Here is a 26,049-nt window from a genome sequence, read left to right as displayed (position 1 = left end):
AGCACCATCACACCTCCTCCTCCATGCTTCAAGGTGGGAACCACACATGCAGAGATCATCCGTTCACCTACTCTGCGTCTCACAAAGACAAGGCGGTTGGAACCAAAAATCTCAAATTTGGACTCATCAGACCGAAGGACAGATTTCCACCAGTTTAATGTCCATTGCTCATGTTTCTTGGCCCAAGCAAGTCTCTTCTTCTTAATGGTGTCCTTTAGTAGTTTTTTACACAGTCTCTTCTGAACAGTCGATGTTGAGATGTGTCTGTTATTTGAACTCTGTGAAGCATTTATTTGGGCTGCATTCTGAGGCTGGTAACTCTAATGAACTTATCCTCTGCAGCAGAGGTAACTCTGCGTCTTCCTTTCCTGTGGCGGTCCTCATGAGAGCCAGTTTCATCATAACGCTTGATGGTTTTTGCGACTGCACTTGAAGAAACTTTCAAAGTTGTTGACATTTCCGTATTGACTGACCTTCATGTCTTAAAGTAATGATGAACTGTCATTTCTCTTTGCTTATTTGAGCTGTTCTTGCCATAATATGGACTTGGTATTTTACCAAATAGGGCTATCTTCAACATGCCACCCCTACCTTGTCACAACACAGCTGATTGGCTCAAACGCATTAAGAAGGAAAGAAATTCCACAAATTCACTTTTAACAAGGCACACCTGTTAATTGAAATGCATTCCAGGTGACAACCTCATGAAGCTGGTTGAGAGAATGCCAAGAGTGTGCAAAGCTGTCATCAGGGCAAAGGTTGGCTATTTTGAAGAATCTCAAATATAAAATATATTTGGATTTGTAGAATTTTTTGTTGTTGTTGGTTACTACATGATTCCATATGTGTTATTTCATAGTTTTGATGTCTTCACTATTATTCTACAATGTAGAAAATAGTAAAATAAAGAAAAACCCTGGAATGAGTAGGCGTGTCCAAGCATTTGACCGGTACTGTATATACAAAAGTCAACTTTGCAGAGTATCACTGTATAGGGTAGTTGCTGAGATGTCTCAGTGGCAGCTGGTGTATGGGTTACAGGGCGTATGGAGGGTGAAACATTTGACAAGTGAGCTGACTTTGGATCTTGATGGAGCAGAGGCTGTGGCTTTACATTGAACCACACAGCCACTGAGAGTAGGCTACTCGAGGATTGTCAGTAAGTCATTCTGACAGGCTCTACCCTCAAATCAAATGTTATTGGTCACGTACACATGGTTAGCAGATGTTAATGCAAGTGTAGCGAAATGCTTGTGCTTCGAGTTCCGACCGTGCAGTAATATCTAACAAGTAATCTAACAATTTCACAACAACTACCTTATACACACAAGTGTAAAGGAATGATTAAGAATATGTACATATAAATATATGGATGAGTGATGGCCGTGCGGCATAGGCAATATGCAGTAGATGGTATAGAGTACAGTATATACATATGAGATGAGTAATGTAGGGTATGTTAACATTATAAAAAGTGGCATTGTTTAAAGTGACTAGTGATACATTTATTACATCAAATGTTTTATTATTAAAGTGGCTAGAGATTGAGTCAGTATGTTGGCAGCAGCCACTCAATGTTAGTGATGGCTGTTTAACAGTCTGATGGCCTTGAGATAGAAGCTGTTTTTCAGTCTCTCGGTCCCAGCTTTGATGCACCTGTACTGACCTCGCCTTCTGGATGATAGCTGGGTGAACAGGCAGTGTCTCGGGTGGTTGTTGTCCTTGATGATCTTTTTGGCCTTCCTTTGACATCGGGTGCTGTAGGTGTCCTGGAGGGCAGGTAGTTTGCCCCCGGTGATGCGTTGTGCAGACCTCACTACCCTCTGGAGAGCCTTGCGGTTGTGGGCGGAGCAGTTGCCGTACCAGGCGGTGATACAGCCCGACAGGATGCTCTCGATTGTGCATCTGTAAAAGTTTGTGAGTGTTTTCGGTGACAAGCCAAATTTCTTCAGCCTTCTTCACCACGCTGTATGGGGGGGGGGGTGGACCATTTCAGTTTGTCTGTGATGTGTACGCCGAGGAACTTAAAACTTTCCGCCTTCTCCACTACTGTCCCGTCGATGTGGATAGGGGGGTGCTCCATCTGCTGTTTCCTGAAGTCCACGATCATCTCCTTTGTTTTGTTGACATTGAGTGTGAGGATATTTTCCTGACACCACACTCTGAGGGCACTCACCTCCTCCCTGTAGGCCGTCTCGTCGTTGTTGGTAATCAAACCTACCACTGCAGTGTCGTCTGCAAACTTGATGATTGAGTTGGAGACGTGCATAGCCACGCTGTCATTGGTGAACAGGGAGTACAGGAGAGGGCTGAGAACGCACCCTTGTGGGGCCCCAGTGTTGAGGATCAGCGGGGTGGAGTTGTTGTTTCCTACCCTCACCACCTGGGGGCGGCCCGTCAGAAAGTCCAGGACCCAGTTGCACAGGGCGGGGTCGAGACCCAGGGTCTCGAGCTTAATGACGGGTTTGGAGGGTACTATGGTGTTAAATGCTAGCAGTGTGCAGAGTCTCTCTTCATGCTAGCTGCTCTTATATGTCAGTTTACATTATACCCTTTCCAGATCCCTTCACTCTTATGGAATAAACTATGTGAACCTTACAATGAAGTTATTCTAAAATAGAGTATAAAATGCACTGCAGTGAATCACCCAAGACCCTAAAGAAATGTAGAAAAAAAGCCTAATCTCAAAGCTGTACACTATAAGATTTTGCAGTCAGTCTGCTGATGTTAATGCATTGAAGCATTACATGGTCTCACTCGCTGTTGTTTTCCCCGCAGTCTATTTGTTAAGCTTCAGATCCCTGATGAAACTATCAGTCTGCTGTCTGGATGATATCTCAATGCAGCTTTGAAGACCGTCAGCCTGCCTGTCTCTCCGATGCCTCCACTCCCCCAGCCTGCTGTATGTATCCGTTTTCCCCACCTGAATGAGAATGGCTTTAACCCATGAATGAACCATATCCTCACTGTACTGCTTGCATAGCCCAGGAATTATTCTCTCTCTCACTGCTTTAGCTTAGCCTCAGAAATGATGGTCCTTCCCCCACATATGTGGATGGCTGAGACAGGAGGAAATAGTTGTGTTATCCATCTGACAGTGTTCCTTTGCTTAAACATGGCCTTTGCAGCTCAACCCTTTTATCTGTGTGTGATTGATGGAGCTTCAGGGGAGCTGGAGTGCTCTTAGAGGTCTGGCGTCAGTTGTCTAATCGCTAGTTGCCTATGCCCTGGCCTGGCCTCACCTCTTTTGCACTTCCCCCTCTCCTCGACCCCGGTGAGAGTTCACCGTTAATCACAGCTACTTCATGGTATATCAATCAGAAACTCCCTACGCTACCTCACAGGCCTTTAATGTAGGTATTGAAGAGAGTTGCTTGTATTTTACTTACTCACAAGGTATATCAGAACATATACATAGAAGGTTGATCATTCAGTGGGAAAGGGGATACCTAGTCAGTTGCACAACTAAATGCATTCACCTGAAATGTGTCTTCCGCATTTAACCCAACCCCTCTGAATCAGAGATGTGTGGTGGGCTGTCTTAATCGACGTCCATGTCATCCGCGCCCAGGGAGAAGTTGTTGTTGGGGGTTAACTTCCTTGATCAAGGGCAGAACGGCACATTTTTCCAAGGATTCGAACCAGCGACCTTTCGGTGTCTGGCCCAATGCTTTTAACCGCTAGGCTACCTGCCGCCCCAATACTAATAGAGGCTCAGAAGCATACAGTATGTTTGCAAATGTTTCTGACATTTTCTTCAGAACTTAACATTTTTCTTCATAGGCTGAAAATTTGCTGAAATTTTAAGTAGTCGTGCCACTTTCCAGGTGTTGCAAGGTTTCATTGCCACTCTCCTGATGTGACGCCAGCCATGTGTGTCTTGTGGTCACTTCTGGGAGCTAGTGAGTCAGTGTTTTACAGGGGAGGAAAAACACTGCTAGGCAACCTGTTGCTTTTCATGATAAGTGTCGACTTCAGCCAGGGACAGCCTCAGGGCTTCCAGACTCTCTGGTCAAGAGAGAGTGTTTGGATGGAGAAGTGGAGCCAGAAAGCCATGAGGGAGGGGATCCCAGGCTGAGGTAACCCCTGCCAGGAGAGGAACCTGGGGCTACTGTACCCAGTAGTCTCAATCTAGAGAAACCCACTAGGGCTGTCATTATCTCTGGAACCTCCTGCCCCCGTATCAGACTCCCCACTCTAAAGCCCCAGAGTGGATATGAGCTTTCACTGAGAACATGGAATTGAATGGTCTTTACATTAGAACCAACAGACTTTGTTCTCTGAGGAGCACTTAGAAGCTCCAAACAACTATTCCAGGACAAAAACCTCCCTTGGATTGAATTAAAGAACAGAGAGTACTTTCAATATCAAATAGTTAATTTGATCCACACTGTAATTGTAAGTGATCGTCTGCTACAGATTGTTAATAGCTGACATGAAAAACAAATCTGACCTGGAAACAGGGAAAACACATGGCTGCTTAAAAGAGGTTGGGTCTACACAAGAGTTTCAGCCACTCTTGGAGGAAAATGGAATTATCTCTATAAACAAATGCATTCATGAGACAGCGTATAGGGAGGAGGTCAAAGACATGGCAGTGTGGTGCCAGCGCAACAACCTCTCCCTCAACGTGATCAAGACAAAGGAGATGATCATGGACTACAGGAAAAGGAGGGCCGAGCACGCCCCCATTCTCATCGACAGGGCTGTAATGGAGCAGGTTGAAAGCTTCAAGTTCCTTGGTGTCCACATCACCAACAAACTAGAATGGTCCAAACACACCAAGACATTCGTGAAGAGGGCACGACAAAACCTATTGTCAGGAGACTGAAAAGATTTGGCATGGGTCAGCAAATCCTCAAAAGGTTATACAGCTACACCATCAAGAGCACCCTGACTGGTTGCATCACAGCCTGGTATGGCAACTGCTCGGCCTCCGACCTCAAGGCGCTACAGAGGGTAGTGTGTACAGCCCAGTACATCACTGGGGCCAAGCCTCCTGCTATCCAGGACCTTTATACCAGGCTGTTGTCAGAGAAAGGCCCTAAAAATCGCCAAAGACTCCAACCACCCTAGTCATAGACTGTTGTCTCTGCTACCGCATGGCAAGTGGTACCAGAGCGCCAAGTCTAAGTCCAAAAGGCTTCGTAACAGCTTCTACCCCCAAGCCATAAGACTGCTGAACAACTAATCAAATGGCTACCCAGACTATTTGCATTGACCCCCCCCCCTTATATGCTGTTGCTACTCTGTTTATTATCGATTATCTATGCATAGTCACTTTACCCCTACCTACATGTAGATATTACCTCAATTACCTCGACTAACCTATTCCCAGCACATTGACTCGGTACCCCCTGTATACAGCCTCGTTATTGTTATTTTATTGTTGCTCTTTTAGTTTTTTACTTTAGTATATTTAGGAAATATTTTCTTAACTCTTATTTTTCTTAAAACTACATTGTTGGTTAAGGGCTTGTAAGTAAGCATTTCACTGTAAGGTTGTATTCGGCGCATCTGACAAATACAATTTTGATTTGAATCAGGGCTGTAAAAATATGAAAGAACAAGACCAATTTAGTCTAACAAACTTGTGTGTTTTTCTGCTTTTCATGTGTTTTTCTCAGGAGGAAATGGCTGGCGTATGGGAACAGGGTCCGTGGGTTGGGAAAGGAAGGCACATGAGGCTTGGTGTCACGTTCGTCGTACAGATGGGACCAAGGCGCAGCGGGAATGTGTGAACTCATCTTCTTTATTTAGAAGAAAACGAAAACAAACACTTAAACAAAAAACAACAACAACAAGAAACAGTCCTGTAAGGAACACAGCTTACATACTGAACAACTACCCACAAAAAACCATGAAAAAACACCCCTACTAAATAGGACTTTCAATTAGAGGCAACGAGAATCAGCTGCCTCCAATTGAAGGTCAAACCAATAAACTAAGCATAGAAATAGATAAACTAGACACAGACATAGAAATACACTAACATAGAACATTGCCCAACAAACCCCGAAACACATTAAACAAACACCCCCTGCCACGTCCTGACCAAACTACAATAACAAATAACCTCTTTACTGGTCAGGACGTGACACTTGGAGAGTAGAGTGAGTAATCATGAAGACATGCTCATATGTAGCGCCTGCTCATATGCCCATCAATGCCTAACTAAAACTCAAGGGATAGAATACTTTAGAACCTTACACAGTCGACAGTACAGATGTTATTCTATACAATTATCTTGGGAATTCATTAGGCTACAGTAGGTTATTATAGGACAGGCTTCCTAAGATAGTCATTTATGTATCTATTTTTAGAGGTGTCTAGCCACTTGTCCATGGATTTTATCAAACACAGACAGGATGGGGGTTTGAGTTACATCAGCTTCTAGATTCAGTTATCTAAAAGGATGTGAAACAATATCACATGACTGCTCTCATAACAGACACCCTTGAGACACGGGACCATGCATGTCTATGCAGAGTCATTCTGTCCACATCTGTTATTCATTAACATGTTAGGACCATTGTTTTGTTTCAGTTTGATTAATGGTTGAAACATGCTTTACAAATAAAGTTGTTAGTCCACCTGGCCGTGCTGCTGCTCCAGTTTCAACTGTTCTGCCTGCGGCTATGGAACCCTGACCTGTTCACCGGATGTGCTACCTGTCCCAGACCTGCTGTTTTCAACTCTCTAGAGACAGAAGGAGCGGTAGAGATACTCTCAATGATCGGCTATGAAAAGCCAACTGACATTTACTTTTGAGGTGCTGACTTGTTGCACCCTCGACAACTACAGTGATTATTATTATTTGACCATGCTGGTCATTTATGAACATTTGAACATCTTGGCCATGTTCTGTTATAATCTCCACCCGGCACAGCCAGAAGAGGACTGGCCACCCCTCATAGCCTGGTTCCTCTCCAGGTTTCTTCCTAGGTTTTGGCCTTTCTAGGGAGTTTTTCTTAGCCCCCGTGCTTCTACACCTGCATTGCTTGCTGTTTGGGGTTTTAGGCTGGGTTTCTGTACAGCACTTTGAGATATCAGCTGATGTAAGAAGGGCTATATAAATACATTTGATTTGATTTTGATATAAAGAACAGATATTGACCAGATCTGTTGAAATGATCATGCTCTTACTTTAACTACAAAATCAGTAGCCTACAAAGGTATGAAGAGGGTGTAATAATACGTGTGCTAACAACCTTCAGTTTCAGTTGACAAATTATTAAACCATTTATTGATCACGGCTGGTCAGGTATGTCCTATGATGTCATGTCATATGATTTCTCTGGATGGGCCAATGTCTGGGTAGTGCCAAATGAGAGCATACATGATTTGTTACTATCCTGTCTCTTTAATATTTTTAAACCTGATCTCTTCTTAGTCACGCCCGTCAGCCGGTTAGCGCCGAGCGCGGCAGTGGCTGCCCATGTAAACCGATTGGCTGGTGGGTTTGACAGTCTTGTCCTATGCTCAAGGGCGGGGTTCTCGGTCGGTGAAACTGAATTACCGGCCGAAGAAAACTTACCCTTGTTGAGCCTTGCGGTGTGGGAATGCGCTGGACACTGCCTGTGAAAATAGGATCCCAATAGACATATCTGGGAATGTCTTAACGTGTTGTCACTAGTTCCAGGATATAGAAAAGGACTCTTGTTTGACTCGAAACAAATTATTATTTTCCCTTCTCAGAATGAAGTGACATCACATTTCAGTAACTGGGATCTGAAATCTTTACAACCATATTTTTTTCTCCACAACGGGAAACATAGGATTTGATTTTGATAAGGGTAAGTTTATTTGTATACTACATGCATAGGCTGGGTTTAGAGTGCTAGGCTATATAGGATTTAAAACATCAGAAATAGAATGTTAAGAAGACGATCCGGAATAAGCAATCTGTCCCTCAGTCTAGTGTGCGCATGGTATGATCGATAGCCTACTCACACGATCCAAAAGGAATGTATCGAACGAATTGTACTATTTGATATTGGAACCTGTTTTGAATTTCCTGGTTCACATGAATTTGTGCTGTATGTTGCAAAGATCTACGTGTATCGCTATACAATATAAGACCTTTCATTCGTTTTGCATATTTGTGATTGTGAATGACAGCTTGTCATCACCTCAATACTACTGCTTCTATTCTATAAATGTGTGTCATTTCCGCGAGCGCCTATAGGCTTCACGACAGTCCGGCATGTTCATTTGTAGCATAGTAGCACGCCCGGTCTGTAAAGGAGCACATAGCGAGGTATTACTACATAATATGACTGCTATTACGCAGGCTTACACCTTAGGTCTTTTTGTCAGGTAATGAATGTAACAGTTCTCCGCTGATAATGTTTCTCCTGGAATAAGTGGGTTCAGGTGTTTTCTAAGCAAAATCATTGGAATACAATGATTATGGCTGTACTCTTTCACCTCGTACTCCAACGATTGTTCATGACGACCATGATCAATATTCTGTTATGAACTATTGATAGTTATTATTAGGTAATTGATTGCTTGTTAACATTTTTCATACATGTCATGAACGCAATGCCACTGTTTAGACTCCACAATATAGCATAGGCGTCTGCCTCCACTGTGCTACCAGATCAGTGGACACTACTAGAGCCCCCTGTCTGCAACAGGAATGAGAGATGTATTCAAATGAGTTATTTTGGCAAAGTGAGAGGAGCAGCATGCCAGGCAGCATGCCAGGCAGCCAGCACATGGCCATCCAGAGGATCATCATGAGGACTGATGTCATGACACAGATACAGCAGGCAGGGCCATGATGTGTGATAGTGACGCTCATGTTCATCCTCTCTTACCGTTCCAGCTGGACCGGAGGTACAGGGAATGTTTCCACCGAGAAAGAGACTGTGTGTGTGTGTGTGGGGGGGGGGGGGGGGCTGTGTGTGTGTGTGTGTGTACCGTGTGAGGCATGTGTGGAGGAAGGTGTGTGGCATTTTGTTTGCCGTACAATCGAGGGAGAGTATTCCTCGGAAAAAGCGAGGGGTTCTGGAGCTGGCATTGAAGGGAGCAGGTGGGAATGGGCTAGCCGGGCCTGGGTTGGTTGGTTGGTATGTGGGTGTAGCAGGGTGCTGCTGAGGGGGCACACTGGACTGTAGTCATGCCTCTCGCTCCATCTCTCTCTCTTGTTCTCTTTTTGTGTATGTGTGTGTGTGTGTGCTTCTCTAAATCACCCCAGGCTGCCTGCTGCGGCTTCAAAAGGCCTTGCTACATCATGTGAGACCCAGAGATTATAATCATGTAGTGGTGACTATGGCGTGCTATAATGCCATTGGGATGATGTAATAGCTAATTATTATTGCTCTCTTATTAGTACTTATAGTGTTAGTATTAACCAAAGTAATATCAATTGTTGAAGAGAATACATTTTCAACCACAGGCATATCTGTGGTTGAAAATGCTTTACCCTTTCGGGTTAATTGTAGAGTTAGTGTGGGGTAAATCCTAACACGGAGCTCTCACGTGGATCACACACCCAACACTCACCACATGTATGTGTATCCATATCTCAAATGAGGATTCCTCTGTTTGTGGAAGCATGCTTGTAGTTGTAAAATATAGGGCAAAGCAACAGTGTCTCTTGTCTTGCAGTTAAACATGTCTACCAACTTGGTGAGCAGCTTTAGTAACAATAAGTGGGGTGTTATTGCTCAGTAGATCAGTTAAGAGTGTTCCCACTACGGTGCTTAACAAGCATGGCAGGTATCGTTTCACTGAAGAATAAGGGCGAGAGAAGAACAATTTACTGCCTATGCGCTCTCTTTGATCTGGGCCCCATTGGTGCTTGCTCAACCACTACCGTCCATGACTTTGATGTGCTTGTAGTCGGTCTGGAGTTCGTGTCAGATTGTGTCAAGGCTTCAGGAATGGTTGATAAGCAAAAACAGACCACTCTTTTCAGACGTTGCGGAAATGATTTGTCGCGTCGATCTATGAACCGTGGAGAATATGCCGAGGTGATTACGCTTTATGTGGAATACTTGTGAGCAGGAAGATGTTTTCCTCATGCTGTCAGACACCGAAAGCCTTTCTATACATGCAAGCAAATACACAAACCTTCACATTAGCTCCCAACAGTCACAATGAATCAAAACTCATCAAAACCAATCCCCCACCATTTTGTGTCGTGTGAGGAGTTGGCGTAGCCATGGAGGCTACTTGTTTGTATTCACAATCTTCCTCCCTCGGGTGTCTTGAGTTTGGCCGTGTCTGAATAAATGGAACATTGCTTTGGTCTGTGAGTTTCCTGTCAGTGTTCAGGCCTTGATTATGTGAGCCCCAGGAAAGCAGCCGTGAAGCAGCTAACTGTAACCCTTCCATTACATCTTGGAGGTGGCATGTAGGGCCAGTGCTGCAGAGGCTGGGCCCGGCCAACAGACAGGACTGCAAACTCAGTCAGATGTGATGTAATGCTGTAATGCTATTTCAGGTCTACCTCTGGTCTCCAAGGCTCTGTCTGCCAGCAAGCCATTCTGCCTGCTCCTCTCTCTCTCTTAGTCCCCATGTTAGCACCTCATCTATCAAAACTCAGCCATGGCCTATGTTGGGATCCACAGTCCGGAATCCCAAGAAACTCAAATACCGATGTTTCCTGTTATGACTTCAGGGCAGAATGTGAACTTCCTTTAACTGAATATAGGGATTAATATAGATTGTTTTATGTTATTTGTTTTAAGCTGATTTTAGGTGAGGCTTAGTCTGATGAGATGAAATTTAGGGCATGATCCTTGCTGCTGGGGTTTTTAGGGATTCCATTGGTTGTTGTTCTTAATGGGGTGGCGTCTGCTCTGAGACTGGTTAACCCGGCGGCACTCGTCATTCTCAGGACTATGGGAATGTTGTGAGTGCTCCCACCAAGCAGACTAGAGCTCCAAGGAGGAGGATCTGCTCTGTGTGTTTTGATCTTCCAGCTTTGTGAAACTATAAGGGTGTTTTTCTTTTTCACAGATAAAAAAAATGGGTCCATAGGAACGTATTGTTCCATAGCTGTTGGCATGTGTATAGTGCAGATCCTTACCTGTGTAATATCTCATAACACAGAGTTTACACAACAAGTCAAAATCTCTAGTCCAATTCAGATCCTGCCACTCAAAACAGATGAAATATAGGCTTGATTTTTTTAATGGTTGTCAAGTGGACAGTTAGTGGAACTATTGTCAGTCTTGTTCTTTTTCGACAGGAATCTTGAGTGCAGGACTAAAAATAACATATACCACATTCAGCACTTTTCCTCGCCTTTTTGCTAGGAAGTGGCCGTTCTAATGTACACCCACACAGTCCGTTATTGCAAAATCCTCAAGAGAAATCTTTGTTTTTCAGTTAGAACCCATTCGTACAGGTCTCTACTGTCAGACTGTCCATAATGTTAGCTTACTACACTCACTATCTCTTTAAAAGACTGAATGGCCAGACAGACACAAGGATTGGAGAGGGACAATTATAGTTACTATCGCAGGACTGTTACAGTTGAGAGCACATTTTTAAATAGGGCGGCCTGCCTTCTCCGACGCTATCTTTGGCACAGAAAGCCGTCAGACCCTAGTGCAGGGATCATCAACTAGATTCAGTCACGGGACAATTTATTTCTTGAGCGGATGGTCAGGGGGCCGGAACATAATTACAAATAATTTGTAGACTGCAAATTGACCGCAAGAAGCCCAAACAAAAATGATACAATGACCATGAGTTTCACTATCGTGAATAAGTTGACTGAGAAAGTTACAGATGCAGAAATATCATACCCCTAAGACATGCTAACCTCTCACCATTACAATAACAGGGGAGGTTAGCATTTTATATCATACCCCTAAGACATGCTAACCTCTCACCATTACAATAACAGGGGAGGTTAGCATTTTATATCAACCCCTAAGACATGCTAACCTCTCACCATTACAATAACAGGGGAGGTTAGCATTTTATATCATACCCCTAAGACATGCTAACCTCTCACCATTACAATAACAGGGGAGGTTAGCATTTTTGCGGGGGGATGATATTTCTGCATCTGTAACTTTCTCACTCATCGTTATTCACAATACCTTCAGGACTATCTGTAATCATGGTAGCATTAACGTTAATGTAGAAGTGTTTAGAAACATATTCTATTCTTATTTACAATAAAAGTGACTCCAATGACACAATACATTATTTACCATTCATTTCTATTGGGCACAAAACGATCTGAAACACAACCCACAACCAAAACAAACCAGCAAATGCATCCAAAAAGTTTGAAGAGTCACAAGCTTGATGTAGTCATTACGTGCTATGAATATGGGACCAAATACTAAACTTTTGACTACCTTAATACACATATAAGTGAATTTGTCCCAATACTTTTGGTCCCTAAAATGGGGGGACTGTGTACAAAAAGTGCTATCATTACTGTTTACCCGATATGGATAAAAATACCCTCAAATTAAAGCTGACAGTTTGCACTTTAATCATTGTATCATTTCAAATCCAAAGTGCTGGACTACAGATTCAATAGGAGACAAAATTCTTAACTGTCCCAGTAATTTCAGAGGGGACTGTATTACTGTCTATTGTGCATGGGAATACTTTGGAACAGATTTACATAATGAAGATCACTTGGAGCTGATTTGCTGGTGTTTTTACAGTCTTTTATGTCCAACAGCAAAAACTACTTTTTTGCTTAGTAAACTTGGGGGGTCAAATAAAATCACCCAAGGCCCAAATTCGGCCCATGGGCCGCCAGTTGGGAAACCCTGCCCTATTAGTGTATCACGCGGTAAACTCAAGTAGACTGTTCCCCTGCATGGAAGAGCACACAGAGTCATACACAGTAATATCTGGACAGTCTCAACCAACAGTCCACACCACCACCTCCATCACATACCTTGGGCCCAAGTCACTCTGTAACGGAGTTTCCAAGAAATGAGGGTGTGCTTTTGGAACAACTCTGTGACTTGGCCTTGCCTGGCCCTATGGGAGGAGGTGGATCCAGGAATGACTAATGATAACTGACAGGGAGACCACTTGGATCACTCCGAGTGCACTTCACATTGTACTGAAACTTGAAGCACACTGCTACACTTGGACAGAAGGTTTGACATTTCCAGTTTCAAAGGACCACCATGGTCCCTTACTTGCTGTAAGGGAGTGTGTGCCTTGGTTGTTCTTGTTAAAGCACTCTGAAGTAGTGAAGTCGTCCAAGTGCTACAGCACAGGAAGGTTCTGTAGTTGAACTGTTCTGTTGTGTTTTAAGATCTTTATGTCACAACGATTGAAATTGCTGATGACGTCATCCTGTAATTCTGCTTGTCCTTTCCGTTAGTTTGCTCTCCTGTTCTTGTCTGCTGCCTGTGCTACACTTCAGATCCATGCCAACTCTTCCATCCATTGGCCAGTTGTCAGTGGTTGTGCTTGGCATTGCCTTGTGCCAGGAAGATGATGTAAAGCCTACCAGTGATGCCAGTGTTGCCACCCAGTTGATCACGTCACGCACTGCAATAATGAAGCCGTCTTCTGGATTCTTCTGGTTGCGAGCACAGTATTGAAGGACATTTGCATGTAGAGCAGCGATTCAACAGAAAAAGAAATCAATGAATAGAGTCTGTCTGGTTCTTCAGTCTGGGGACGTAACCCAGATACAGTGAGTGAAGTTGGTTCTGCTGCTGTAGGGGTTGACTAATGCACACTCATCACCACCACTCTTTCTCCTAATTACTTAGTCACACCATAACCTGTTACCTGACTGATGAGGGTTTATTTGGATTATCTCACAATGACGAGCACACATGGGAAGCTGGGATATGTGTCAATCCCTTGTCCCCCCTTATCTTCCCTGTCATCACATTGAGCTCATCTCTGTGGAGGAGTCTGTGTTTTACTGAGCCCAATCTACAGGGTGAGGACTGAGGAGGCCCCCCTCAGCCTACTGTATCTCCCATGGGGTCTGCCCCAGCCATAGCCCCAGCCTTCCTGCGCCTGTGTTTGGGAGTTTCCACTACTCTCTGTGCAGCACAGCTGGCTGCAGCAGGCACGTCCGCCCCTGCTCTCTCTCCCCGACCCCTCAGACCTGAACCCTGGCTGGCCTCCCTTCAGATGATCCCCCAGGTCCAGCTTCACTTCCTCAGAGATGACTTGATGATAGAGGATCCTATGGCACCTTGTTAGAGTAGGGAATAAGATGTAAAGATACAGGTGAGGGGCTTGTCTGAAACAGGTCAATCAAATGTTATGTGTGGGGGAGATTCCACGACATGTGAGAGCTGAGAGAATGGCCAAATGTAGCTAAAAAAAGATCACTAAAACAGAGATGATTAACTTATTTTTCTCCTCTTCATCTAATACAGTGCACATATTAAATACTGAGTGATATGAAATACAGACATAGCGTCTAAACCGCTTTGACATTGTCATTGTAACATTTTTATCTTATTTTCACGGTCTGTTGATGGTGCTCAGGAGACTATGATGCAGTGTATCAAGCACAAAAATACTCACTTGTGCTATTTATCTCTATTAATACAAAGTTACACAGGACAACAATAATGTTCCTTATTTTAGTAGAGGCTTTAATAAGAAACCCTCACGAACTCCAGGCCTAGAGGTTTACTCTATAAGGGTTGGAAGTTCAGAGATAAAGATCATAGCAGCAGTATAGTTGAGAGTGCTGCTTTTTTCACACACAGCAACTAGTTTGGGCAGAGCGTACATGTTGAAGTTGATGAATGTGGGAATGTGGGACTTGTAAACAGGCAGTCTGGGTGGCTGGCTGCCTGGCTGTGGGAATCAGAGCACATGTTCAAGGTGGAAGTGGAGCACCAGTCTTAGTACACCGCATGGCAACAGCGATACACCTCGAAGACTCAACCACAGGAAGAAAATCACTTCCTCTTTCTACCTTTTGCATTTGACTATATTGAAGAGTCTCACCTGTTCTGCTTTTATCCTCTTATCTCCCTGGATATCTGCGATGTATTACAGATGAAAGGGATTTAAATGTTGGAGGGTTATGAAACTCACCCTGTTGTGTCTGGGACAGACAGAGAGACATAACACCGGAGGGATATATATATATATATATACACTACCGGTCAAAAGTTTTAGAACACCTACTCATTCAAGGGTTTTTCTTTATTTTGACTATTTTCTACATTGTAGAATAATAGTGAAGACATCAAAACTATGAAATGACACATATGGAATCATGTAGTAACCCAAAAAGTGTTAAACAAATAAAAATATATTTTATATTTGAGATTCTTCAAATAGCCACCCTTTGCCTTGATGACAGCTTTGCACTCTTGGCATTCTCTGAACCAGCTTCACCTGGAATGCTTTTCCAACAGTCTTGAAGGAGTTCCCACATATGCTGAGCACTTGTTGGGTGCTTTTCCTTCACTCTACGGTCCGACTCATCCAAACCATCTCAATTTGGTTGAGGTCGGGGGATTGTGGAGGCCAGGTCATCTGATGCAGCACACCATCTCTCTCCTTTTTGGTAAAATAGCTTTTACACAGCCTGGAGGTGTGTTGGGTCATTGTCCTGTTGAAAAACAAATAATAGTCCCACTAAGCCCAAACCAGATGGGATGGTGTATCGCTGCAGAATGCTGTGGTAGCCATGCTGGTTAAGTGTGCCTTGAATTCTAAATAAATCTCAGACAGTGCCACCAGCAAAGCATCCCCACACCATAACACCTCCTCCGCCATGATTTACGGTGAGAAATACACATGCGGAGATCATACGTTCACCCACACTTGTCTCACAAAGACACGCCTGTTGGAACCAAAAATCTCCAATTTGGACTCCAGACCAAAGGACAAATTTCCACCGGTCTAATGTCCATTGCTCGTGTTTCTTGGCCCAAGCAAGTCTCTTCTTATTATTGGTGTCCTTTAGTAGTGGTTTCTTTGCAGCAATTCGACCATGAAGGCCTGACTCATGTAGTCTCCTCTGAACAGTTGATGTTGAGATGTGTCTGTGAAGCATTTATTTGTGCTGCAATTTCTGAGGCTAGTAACTCTAATGAACCTATCCTCTGCAGCAGAGGAAACTGGGTCTTCCTTTCCTGTGGCGGTCCACATGAGAGCCAGTTTCTTTCATAGCGCTTGATGGTTTTTGCGACTGCACTTACAGAAACTTTCAAAGTTCTTGAAATGTTCTGTATTGATGTACCTTCATGTCTTAAAGTAATGATGGACTGTCATTTCTCTTTGCTTATTTGAGCTGTTCTTGCCGTAATATGGGCTTGGTCTTTTACCAAATAGGGCAATCTTCTGTATACCAACCCTACCTTGTCACAACACAACTGATTGGCTCAAACACATTAAGAAGGAAAGAATTTCCACAAAATTAACTTTTAAGAAGGCACACCTGTAAATTGAAATGCATTCCAGGTGTCTACCTCATGAAGCTGGTTGAGAGAATGCCAAGAGTGTGCAAAGCTGTCATCAAGGCACAGGGTGGCTATTTGAAGAATCTCAAATATAAAATATATTTTAATTTGTTGAACACTTTTTTGGTTACCACATAATTCCATGTGTTATTTCATAGTTTTGATGTCTTCACTATTATTCTACAATGTAGAAAATAGTAAAAATAAAGAAAAACCCTTGAATGAGTAGGTGTTCTAAAACTTTTGACCGGTAGTGTATATGTCAAAGGTCTGGTTGGAGTCACTCTGTGTAGAAGATTAAAGATCCATAGTACACATCCTCAACAGCTACTGTGTAAGTGACTGTATATGTGTTGAATAGATTGAGACCTCAGATTGTTGCCCCCAATTGTTGAATTGCCTTGTTGCCATATGGAGACGGGTACTACATAGCAGCAGTGTGCTGTAGTAGTCTGTGTGCTGTAGTAGTCTGTGGTTCATCTATGGCCCCTGCTGTGATGGGGGTTACAGCTGAAAGATGGCACGTGCCACATGCTCTGGGACATTCCATCCCCTGTCACTTGGCTTTAAGACCACCATCCCATGCCCTGCCTGTCCTCTGCTCAAGCACTAGCAGTGAGTGCTCTGCCCCTATCACTAGCTGTAACATCCCAGAGGAAGCCCCCAGTCTTAATATTACGACTGGTCATCGCAGGTATTAGGCCTCAGACCCTGTTTGTTGTGATGCTGGTCAGGAAATCAATTCCTTCGATCTGCTTGTGTGTGTTATTTCTCATTTGTGTACACGTTTCACCAGAAACCGCACATCTGCTGAACCAGTTGAGGTCACTTCCTTCCTTGCAAGAATGTTCTTGGTTTGAGGAAGTGCTATCGTGAAGGGTACGGTGTTCTTCAATACATATTTGACTCACACCAAACCCAATACATATTTGACTCACTCCAAACCCAAAACAAATGAAAGATAGAGAGAATAGAGAATTGTTAATTAACCATAAAGGTCAAGCAAATCTGTATGAAGGGATTAGAAGAGGCTTTGAATCATATTACAATCACTGTAGAATTCCCTTCGGAATAAAACTAATTACCAAGTAGTGAACGTTTTAATATAATATATGAATGAAAGTTTTAGTAGTAAATGGATAAATGAATGAATCCATGGGATTATGAATGTCATTAAATTAACCTTTCAGTATATGCCTATGTTTTTAGGACATAATGGTGAAGCTCATTTTCTCTGGCGGTTTGTCAGACCTGGGTTCAAATATTATTCAGAGACTAAACCTGAGTTTAGTAAACAAATACTGTTTGTTCTGATGGTGTGTCAGTTGATCCCTCACCCCAGCAGACAGACAGACAGACAGACAGACAGACAGACAGACAGACAGACAGACAGACAGAGGGTGGATGTTCCTGCCAGTCCCTCCCTGGCCAGTTTTCAGGAGGTTTGACCTCATTGGCTTTGATTGGAGATCAGAGGGCTGATTTGGACAGGCCAAATGCCCATTCTCTCCCCTGGCTAAACCCGTGTGTAGTCTGGCTAATTCCTTTGTCCCAGAGCGACAGGCCACACTTCGTCTGCTCTCCTCAATAGAGACAACAGCTTAGATTTCACACTGCATGGAGATGCCAGACAGAGCTGACGGGACAGGACAGAGGGAGGAGGGAGGGGTGGCTGTTGTTCTCTACTGTGGTATTTGGAGGGAAGGAATGCCTCATGGCCGGTGTTGGGATGAAATTGATTAGTGTGTGTTGTTTCTGTGGCTGAGCGCGGTGGACGTTGTGGAGAAGTCTCCCAGACAGCAGTGTGTTTCCTGCTTTCCCATTCGGAGGTCTCTTCAGCTCCTCCTCTCCTCCCCACTTCCTCCCAGCACGTCTTAAATAAGCAGTCATCTGACCTCTCCATGCTGGTGGTCTCTCAGGGAGGATGTGTGGTCACACAGTTGATGGCGTTTCTTTGTGAAGTATTTTTACTCGTGTTGATTGGCCAGAGCGTAGAAATAAACCTAGGAGTGCCCACAGTGAGTAATACGGTGGTGACAGGCCGTATCACCTCCAGAATACACCGTCTGAAGGACTTCATAACAAGATACGCTGTCTGTCCGATACAACTGGAGTCTGTCCACATTTACGCCCTCCTAACCATGATGGGGTTAATGAACTCAGGGCACACAGAAAAGTCATTAGCTAAACACAGAATTTGCTGACACCCCCAGTTTTGATCGATAAAGGAATGAATCCTTCAGTCAGCTTGGTTTTCCCCTTCCTTCTCTCATGTTGAGGAGGAATTTTGGACCAGTCTCCACAACAATGACCCTCCTTCAGCCCCATGCGCATCATCAGCCTGATGCCCAGCACACAATGCAGCCTTTTGTAGGCGGGAGCGATTCAGGCTGATATCATGCTGGAAACTATTTAGATGGGGATCACATGTTGTTTGGTCATGCTGCCGCTGAGTCCCCTCTTAGCTCACTTGGCTAACAGGAAGGGCAGCTTCTGACTGCTTTCTACAGACAATACGGCGCTCGTTTAGCTGGTTTGGGGATGCATCTGGGAGCCTCTCTACGGGGGATAGTAGTGGAAGTGAGACGTTCTGCTTTGAGTTTGTTTTCCTTTGTTTTGTTAAAGCTGCCCAGTCTCTCAAGAGGATGTAAATCCATACAGACACTTCTATGTCCAACGGTGAGAGGTCAAGAGGTCAAACACGCTAAAATTCGGTCGCTAAGTCAAATGCTAATTTTGTTGATTAACTGATTATGGAGAGAGAGGGCTGTTTCAGATTTGCATGCTGTGGCTCACCCAGTGGTTTCCCTTGCCCTGTCAGGCCGGTTTCACAGCAGTGTTTTGAATTTGTGAATAAGTAAACTGTCAGTGCAGAGAGCGGAGAGACAGTATTTTATTTATACACATGTAATTACTGGGATTTATTATGGAGTGTAAAAGTGTCATGTTCATCTATCATGAAAAATGGAGTAATGTTATTACTTGGATAACCCTTTTGGCATTTTGAGTAACAAGTTATGCTATTGTCGTTATGTAGGCTAACATTTAGTTTGACAGAAGATGGTGTCAGCATTGTTCTACTGTAGACGTTATCTTGTTAAACCACTCAACCGCAGTTAAACCAACTCAGCTTAAAAGGTTCATGTTGATAAATGGTCATGGTTGAACTAGTCCAATCACATACCTCCTCTGTGTTTTCAACCTTTGACCTAGATCTCCTAGTTCCCGTTAAAATGAGGTCATGTCCCTATAAGATGAGGTCACGTCCTTGTGAGTGTCATGCTCATGTTCATTTTATTATCTCCGTTCTTTACTCTGCTCTTTGGCCCCACAGCATTCCTACCCATCTCCAGGCTGTTAAATACTGGAAACTCATAGATATACCTATTACAAGGCTGTTATACAGGCTACATGGAGTAGCTGTTGCCATGGTCACACCCTGTCCTCCAGACTGCAGTGGTCTGGGGGGTGGATGTCAGAGGGGCCCTGGGTCTAGGTGGATCTCTACTCCCACTCTCTCCCCAGGTGACAGGCCTTTCTGCGTGGGCTCACTGGGTTGCCTGCTGGGGGAGATAAGGAGAGTTTCCTTGCGAAAAAGTACCGTAAGTACCGTCTGGGGCGCTGGTATGATAGCAGCAGTCTCAGGGACTTCAGGCTAGGATAAAACACCCTCTCTATTCCCACCACATCTCAGACTTGAGGAGGTTGTATGAGTGTGTGTGTGTGTGTGTGTGTGTGTGTGTGTGTGTGTGTGTGTGTGTGTGCGTGCCCTAAGAATCAGCTGATGTAATCACTGTCCATGCACAAGAAGACACAGTATTTGATTGTGTTAAATCAAATTAAATTGACTTGTCTTAGAACAGTATAAGGCATCTGGCCCACGGGGCAAGTTTAGAGTCCTCTCTCTTTATATGACATGTACAAACACTGGCATGTGTCCAGACAAGACACAGATTCACAGTGAGGCTGGTTTTTCCACCAGAGTAAAAATATGTACCAACCATCTCAAGTGCTGCTGTGGGTTAGGAGTGGAGCTTCAGTAAAATGGGCACATTAAAGAGTTGAGCTAAGAGGGGCACGCTACAGAGTTGAACTAAGAGGGCCACGCTAAAGAGTTGAGCTCAGAGGGCCACGCTAAAGAGTTGAGCTCAGAGGGCCACGCTAAAGAGTTGAACTAAGAGGGGCACGCTACAGAGTTGAACTAAGAGGGGCACGCTAAAGAGTTGAGCTCAGAGGGTCACGCTAAAGAGTTGAACTAAGAGGGGCACGCTAAAGAGTTGAACCAAGAGGGGCACGCTAAAGAGTTGAGCTAAGAGGGGCCCGCTAAAGAGTTGAGCTAAGAGGGGCACGCTAAAGAGTTGAGCTATGAGGGGCACGCTAAAGAGTTGAGCTCAGAGGGGAACATTAGAGAGTTGAGCTCAGAGGGGCACATTAGAGAGTTGAGCTAAGAGGGCCACGCTAAAGAGTTGAACTAAGAGGGGCACGCTAAAGAGTTGAACCAAGAGGGGCACGCTAAAGAGTTGAACTCAGAGGGGCACGCTAAAGAGTTGAGCTAAGAGGGGCCCGCTAAAGAGATGAGCTAAGAGGGGCCCGCTAAAGAGTTGAGCTAAGAGGGGCCCGCTAAAGAGTTGAGCTAAGAGGGGCACGCTAAAGAGTTGAGCTATGAGGGGCACGCTAAAGATGTCTATAGTATTCTCTCTGGTATGCAATCTGGTTTCCGCTCAGGTTATGGATGTGTCAATGCAACCTTAAAGGTCTTAATGATGTCACCATTGCCCTTGATTCTAAGCAATGTTGTGCTGCTATTTTTATTGACTTGGCCAAAGCTTTTGATACGGTAGACCATTCCATTCTTGTATGCCGCTAAGGAGTATTGGTGTCTCTGAGGGGTCTTTGGCCTGGTTTGTTAATTACCTCTCTCAAAGAGTGCAGTGTGTAAAGTCAGAAAATCTGCTGTCTCAGCCACTGCCTGTCACCAAGGGAGTACCCCAAGGCTCGATCCTAGGCCCCACGCTCTCTCTATTTACATCAACAACATAGCTCAGGCTGTAGGAAGCTCTCTTATCGATTTATATGCAGATGATACAGTCTTATACTCAGCGGGCCCATCCCCAGATTTTGTGTTAAATGCTCTACAACAAAGCTTTCTTAGTGTCCAACAAGCTTTCTGTACCCTAAACCTTGTTCTGAACACCTTCAAAACAAAGGTAATGTGGTTTGATAACAACAATGCCCCTCTCCCCACAGGTGTGATTACTACCTCTGAGTGTTTAAAGCTTGAAGTAGTCACCTCATACAAGTACTTGGGAGTATGGCTAGACGGTACACTGTCTATCTCTCAGCACATATCAAAGCTTCAGGCTAAAGTTAAATCTAGACTTGGTTTCCTCTATCGTTATCGCTCCTCTTTCACCCCAGCTGCCAAACTAACCCTGATTCAGATGACCATCTTACCCATGCTAGATTACGGAGATAATTTATAGATCGGCAGGTAAGGGTGCTCTCGAGCGGCTAGATGTTCTTTACCATTCGGCCATCAGATTTGCCACCAATGCTCCTTATAGGACACATCACTGCACTCTATACTCCTCTGTAAACTGGTCATCTCTGTATACCTGTTGCATGACCCACTGGTTGATATTTGTTTATAAAACCCTCTTAGGCCTCACTCCCCCTATCTGAGATATCTACTGCAGCCCTCATCCTCCACATACAACACCCGTTCTGCCAGTCACATTCTGTTAAATGTCCCCAAAGTACACACATCTCTGGGTTGCTCCTCTTTTCAGTTCGCTGCAGCTAGCGTCTGGAACGAGCTGCAACAAACACTCAAACTGGACAGACAATCTCTTCATTCAAAGACTCAATCATGGACACACTTACTGACAGTTGTGGCTGCTTTGCGTGATGTATTGTTGTCTCTATCTTCTTGCCCTTTGTGCTGTTGTCTGTGCCCAATAATGTTTGTACCATGTTTTGTGTTGCTACCATTTTGTGTTGCTACCATGTTGTGTTGCTACCATGCTGTGTTGACATGTGTTGCTGCCGTGCTATGTTGTTGTCTTAGGTCTCTTTATGTAGTGTTGTGGTGTCTCTCTTGTCGTGATGTGTGTTTTTGTCCTATATTTATATTTTTTTAATCCCAGCCCCGTCCCCGCAGGAGGCCGTTTGCCTTCTGGTAGGCCGTCATTGTAAATAAGAATTTGTTTTTAACAGACTTGCCTAGTTAAATAAAGGTTAAATAAAATAAAAAAGAGTTGAGCTAAGAGGGGCAAGCTAAAGAGTTGAGCTCAGAGGGCCACGCTAAAGAGTTGATCTAAGAGGGGCACGCTAAAGAGTTGAACTCAGAGGGGCACGCTAAAGAGTTGAGCTAAGAGGGGCACGCTAAAGAGTTGAGCTAAGAGGGGCACGCTAAAGAGTTGAGCTAAGAGGAGCAAGCTAAAGAGTTGAGCTAAGAGGGCCACGCTAAAGAGTTGAGCTAAGAGGGCCACGCTAAAGAGTTGCGCTAAGAGGGGCACGCTAAAGAGTTGAGCTAAGAGGGGCACGCTAAAGAGTTGTGCTAAGAGGGCCACGCTAAAGAGTTGAGCTAAGAGGAGCAAGCTAAAGAATTGAGCTAAGAGGGCCACGCTAAAGAGTTGAGCTAAGAGGGGCACGCTAAAGAGTTGAGCTAAGAGGGGCACGCTAAAGAGTTGAGCTATGAGGGGCACGCTAAAGAGTTGAGCTATGAGGGGCACGCTAAAGAGTTGAGCTATGAGGGCCACGCTAAAGAGTTTTGAGAAAAGAGACAGTAAGTGTACTACTGTAGTCACAGAGTGCTATGGGCCAAGTGGTTCTCTCTCTCTCTGTCGCTCTGTGTGTGTGTGTGTGCGCGCGCCATGCCAGCTCCAATGGGAAATACACAGTGAATTATTCACAAGTGTAGAATGGCTTAATAATTTATCTGTTGAATTATCCAGCCTTGCAATAATATTTCACCCCCTAAAGAAAAGTGGAAAAACCGTTTTGCCTGGGCAGAACTTACTCAACTTCAAGCGAACTAATTCAGTAGACGTGTCAATTCAGGGCTAATTCCTCTCCCTGATATAAAACACATCTCACCCTTTTTTCCATGTTGATTTCCAGAGGAAGATTGTTTTCTCAGTGTGTTCATTGGGATGTTGCCTGCTCAACTTTGTTTCATTTTAGAGTTCCCACGCTGGTGGTTATATATGCTGTATATGAGGCTGTCTGCAGGAGTATGTTATGAGAGCGATGAACTGCATAACACTGTCACCGTACAGTACAGTGCACATCGTACTGTGAAGTCACTAGTGAGATGTTAAGAGGATGCAGCCATCATTTTGCCAGTTACAGTAGTAGCATTTGCCGTTATATCATCCTACAGTACTTTCTACTGCCTTGATATCTAGCATGTCTGTCATTATGTAAGCTTGTCTATAGTCTATCTCCAGCAGGACGTTGGCCATTGAAGTTCTATAAATAGACTGTATGCACAAGGAACAGCGTCAGAGACCTACTTATCCATACATAGTACCTCTGGCACTAGATCTTAGCATACAGTCAATACTGTTTGGACAGCAGTAGCAGAGGTTTTTTCCCATGCACCATATGTAGCATGTTCACACTCATTTTGGATTGAAAGCCACTCACTTCCAAGTGTTGACTTTGCACTATAAAATCCCCCCGTGGTGTGTGTGCGTGTGCGTGTGCGTGTGCGTGTGTGAGCGTGCGTGAGCGAGCCGGCCCTGGTGTCTGAGTGGGCAAACATGGGGAATGGAACGAGGTTGCACCAGACAGGCCTGTCATGCCAGTTCCCCCTCCCCTCTGGCCCCTCCCCAACCATGACACTGGATCCCTGGGTCAGCTGCAGAGGGTATTCCTGTTGTGTTTGTGTTTTAATGTCAGACGGGGATGTTTCGGGGTGACAGCCTGTCACATGTCACTGTGTCAGTTTGCCTCAGGCTAGACACACACTGAATCTTAATGGTGCGGAGTGGGCCGGACACAGGGCGGCTCCTTGGCCTCCGCTACCCTGGCCTGGTCTGCAGCTATGTGGAGTATTTCCTTCCATGTATGAGGAGCATACCGCCAGGCCATATGCCCAGACTGAGGAGAGGAACCGGAGCTGGACCCTCCTTCCTTTTCCCCTTAAAAAACCCTGGTGAAAATCCCCTTGTCATCCCAGCGCCGTGTGCATGGAAACCACGTGGTTTAGAGTCACACTGCTCTGTTAGTCATCAGGGAGAAGGTGTGAAGGAGGGAAAGAGAAACAGAGAGTTGCATTTACACCCTTGGTTATATCCCAGAGGCAACTCTAGTCTGCATCCAAACTCTGCTTCCACAATCAGCAGGGTCACCTGGTCTTGCTGTCTCTCCTCCAACATGAACGTTGTGTTGATATTCTTAGTCCTTTAATCTGCGTCTGTTTCAGAAGTCATCCATAGGCTCCCAAACTAAGACACTGCAGCTTTGCAGGTTCTGTCAGCTTCTTAATTGGTCTCGCTTGACAGTGGTGTGCGTGTGTGTGTGTGTGTGCGTGTGTGTGTGTGTGTGTGCTATTTAAGATAAAAAGCAGCACCATGCTGTAATAAAAGCCCAGATGGGCCTCAGATGGGCCAGGTGTTACACAACACTGAGGCCATTGTTATTAAGTGCAATTGATTCACAGTCTCTAGATTTCCCATCTAGGTGCATTGCCAGATCAGATGTGTGTTCCAATTGCTTAGCACGTTCCTTATCCATCCAAACACACTTGAAGGATGAGGTCTTGTTGGGCTCCTTGGCAATAATGACTTTGTGGGAGTGTTGTTGCCTACGGTGCATGCAGACTGCAGCAGAGTAGGCCTGTAGAGTCATATGAGGAGTGAGGTCAGTGTTTGGATAAGAGAGTGAGCTGCTCAATGGCATATTTCCTCCCATTGTTTCCTTTATGTCAGGCTTTGCATTGCTTTCAACATGTAGTGAGGCAGGCTGACTGCAGCCATGATGGATAGGCTGCATTGTTGTTAGTGACAACTCCAGCATGGTGAAGGTCAACATTACAAGTGAGAATCTCTGTTTTTATCCAGGTTTACGGTATTTATTGTGCATATTCTGTTAGGTGAAAAGGGACATGATATATAATTACTAATTACTACTAATTACTTTTATTTTATTTATTTTTATTTCACCTTTATTTAACCAAGTAGGCTAGTTGAGAACAAGTTCTCAGTTGCAACTGCGACCTGGCCAAGATAAGGCATAGCAATTCGACACATACAACAACACAGAGTTACACATGGAGTAAACAAAACATACTGTCAATAATACAGTAGAAAAAAGAAAACAAAAAGTCTATATACAGTGAGAGCAAATGAGGTAAGATAAGGGAGTTAAGGCAATATATAGGCCATGGTGGCGAAGTTATTACAATATAGCAATTAAACACTGGAATGGTAGATGTGCAGAAGATGAATGTGCAATTAGAGATACTGGGGTGCAAAGGAGCAAGATAAATAAATAAATACAGTATGGGGATGAGGTAGGTAGATAGATGCGTTGTTTACAGATGGGCTATGTACAGGTGCAGTGATCTGTGAGCTGTTCTGACAGCTGGTGCTTAAAGCTAGTGAGGGAGATATGAGTCTCCAGCTTCAGTGATTTTTGCAGTTCG

General features: G+C 44.3%; 1 protein-coding gene across 4 annotated transcripts in view; it reads left to right on the top strand.

Moving 5' to 3' along the window:
- Window positions 1–7,451: 7,451 nt before the first annotated feature.
- LOC115198901 (inactive rhomboid protein 1-like) overlaps window positions 7,452–26,049 on the top strand; it is a 44,765-nt gene continuing 26,167 nt past the window's right edge. Inside the window, exon 1 of one of the 4 annotated variants that reach the window (XM_029761329.1) lies at window positions 7,452–7,796. The gene's annotated coding sequence lies outside the window, so the exon portion shown is untranslated. Of the gene's footprint in view, window positions 7,797–18,885; window positions 19,077–26,049 lie in introns of those variants that run through there. The other 3 variants (XM_029761302.1, XM_029761321.1, XM_029761312.1) reach the window with 3 other exon arrangements.

The sequence above is a fragment of the Salmo trutta genome, chromosome 1 (assembly GCF_901001165.1).
Source record: "Salmo trutta chromosome 1, fSalTru1.1, whole genome shotgun sequence".
NCBI classification, from domain to species: domain Eukaryota; kingdom Metazoa; phylum Chordata; class Actinopteri; order Salmoniformes; family Salmonidae; genus Salmo; species Salmo trutta.
The sequence above is the reverse complement of the archived record's forward strand: the minus strand, read 5'-3'. Positions and strand labels throughout refer to the sequence as shown.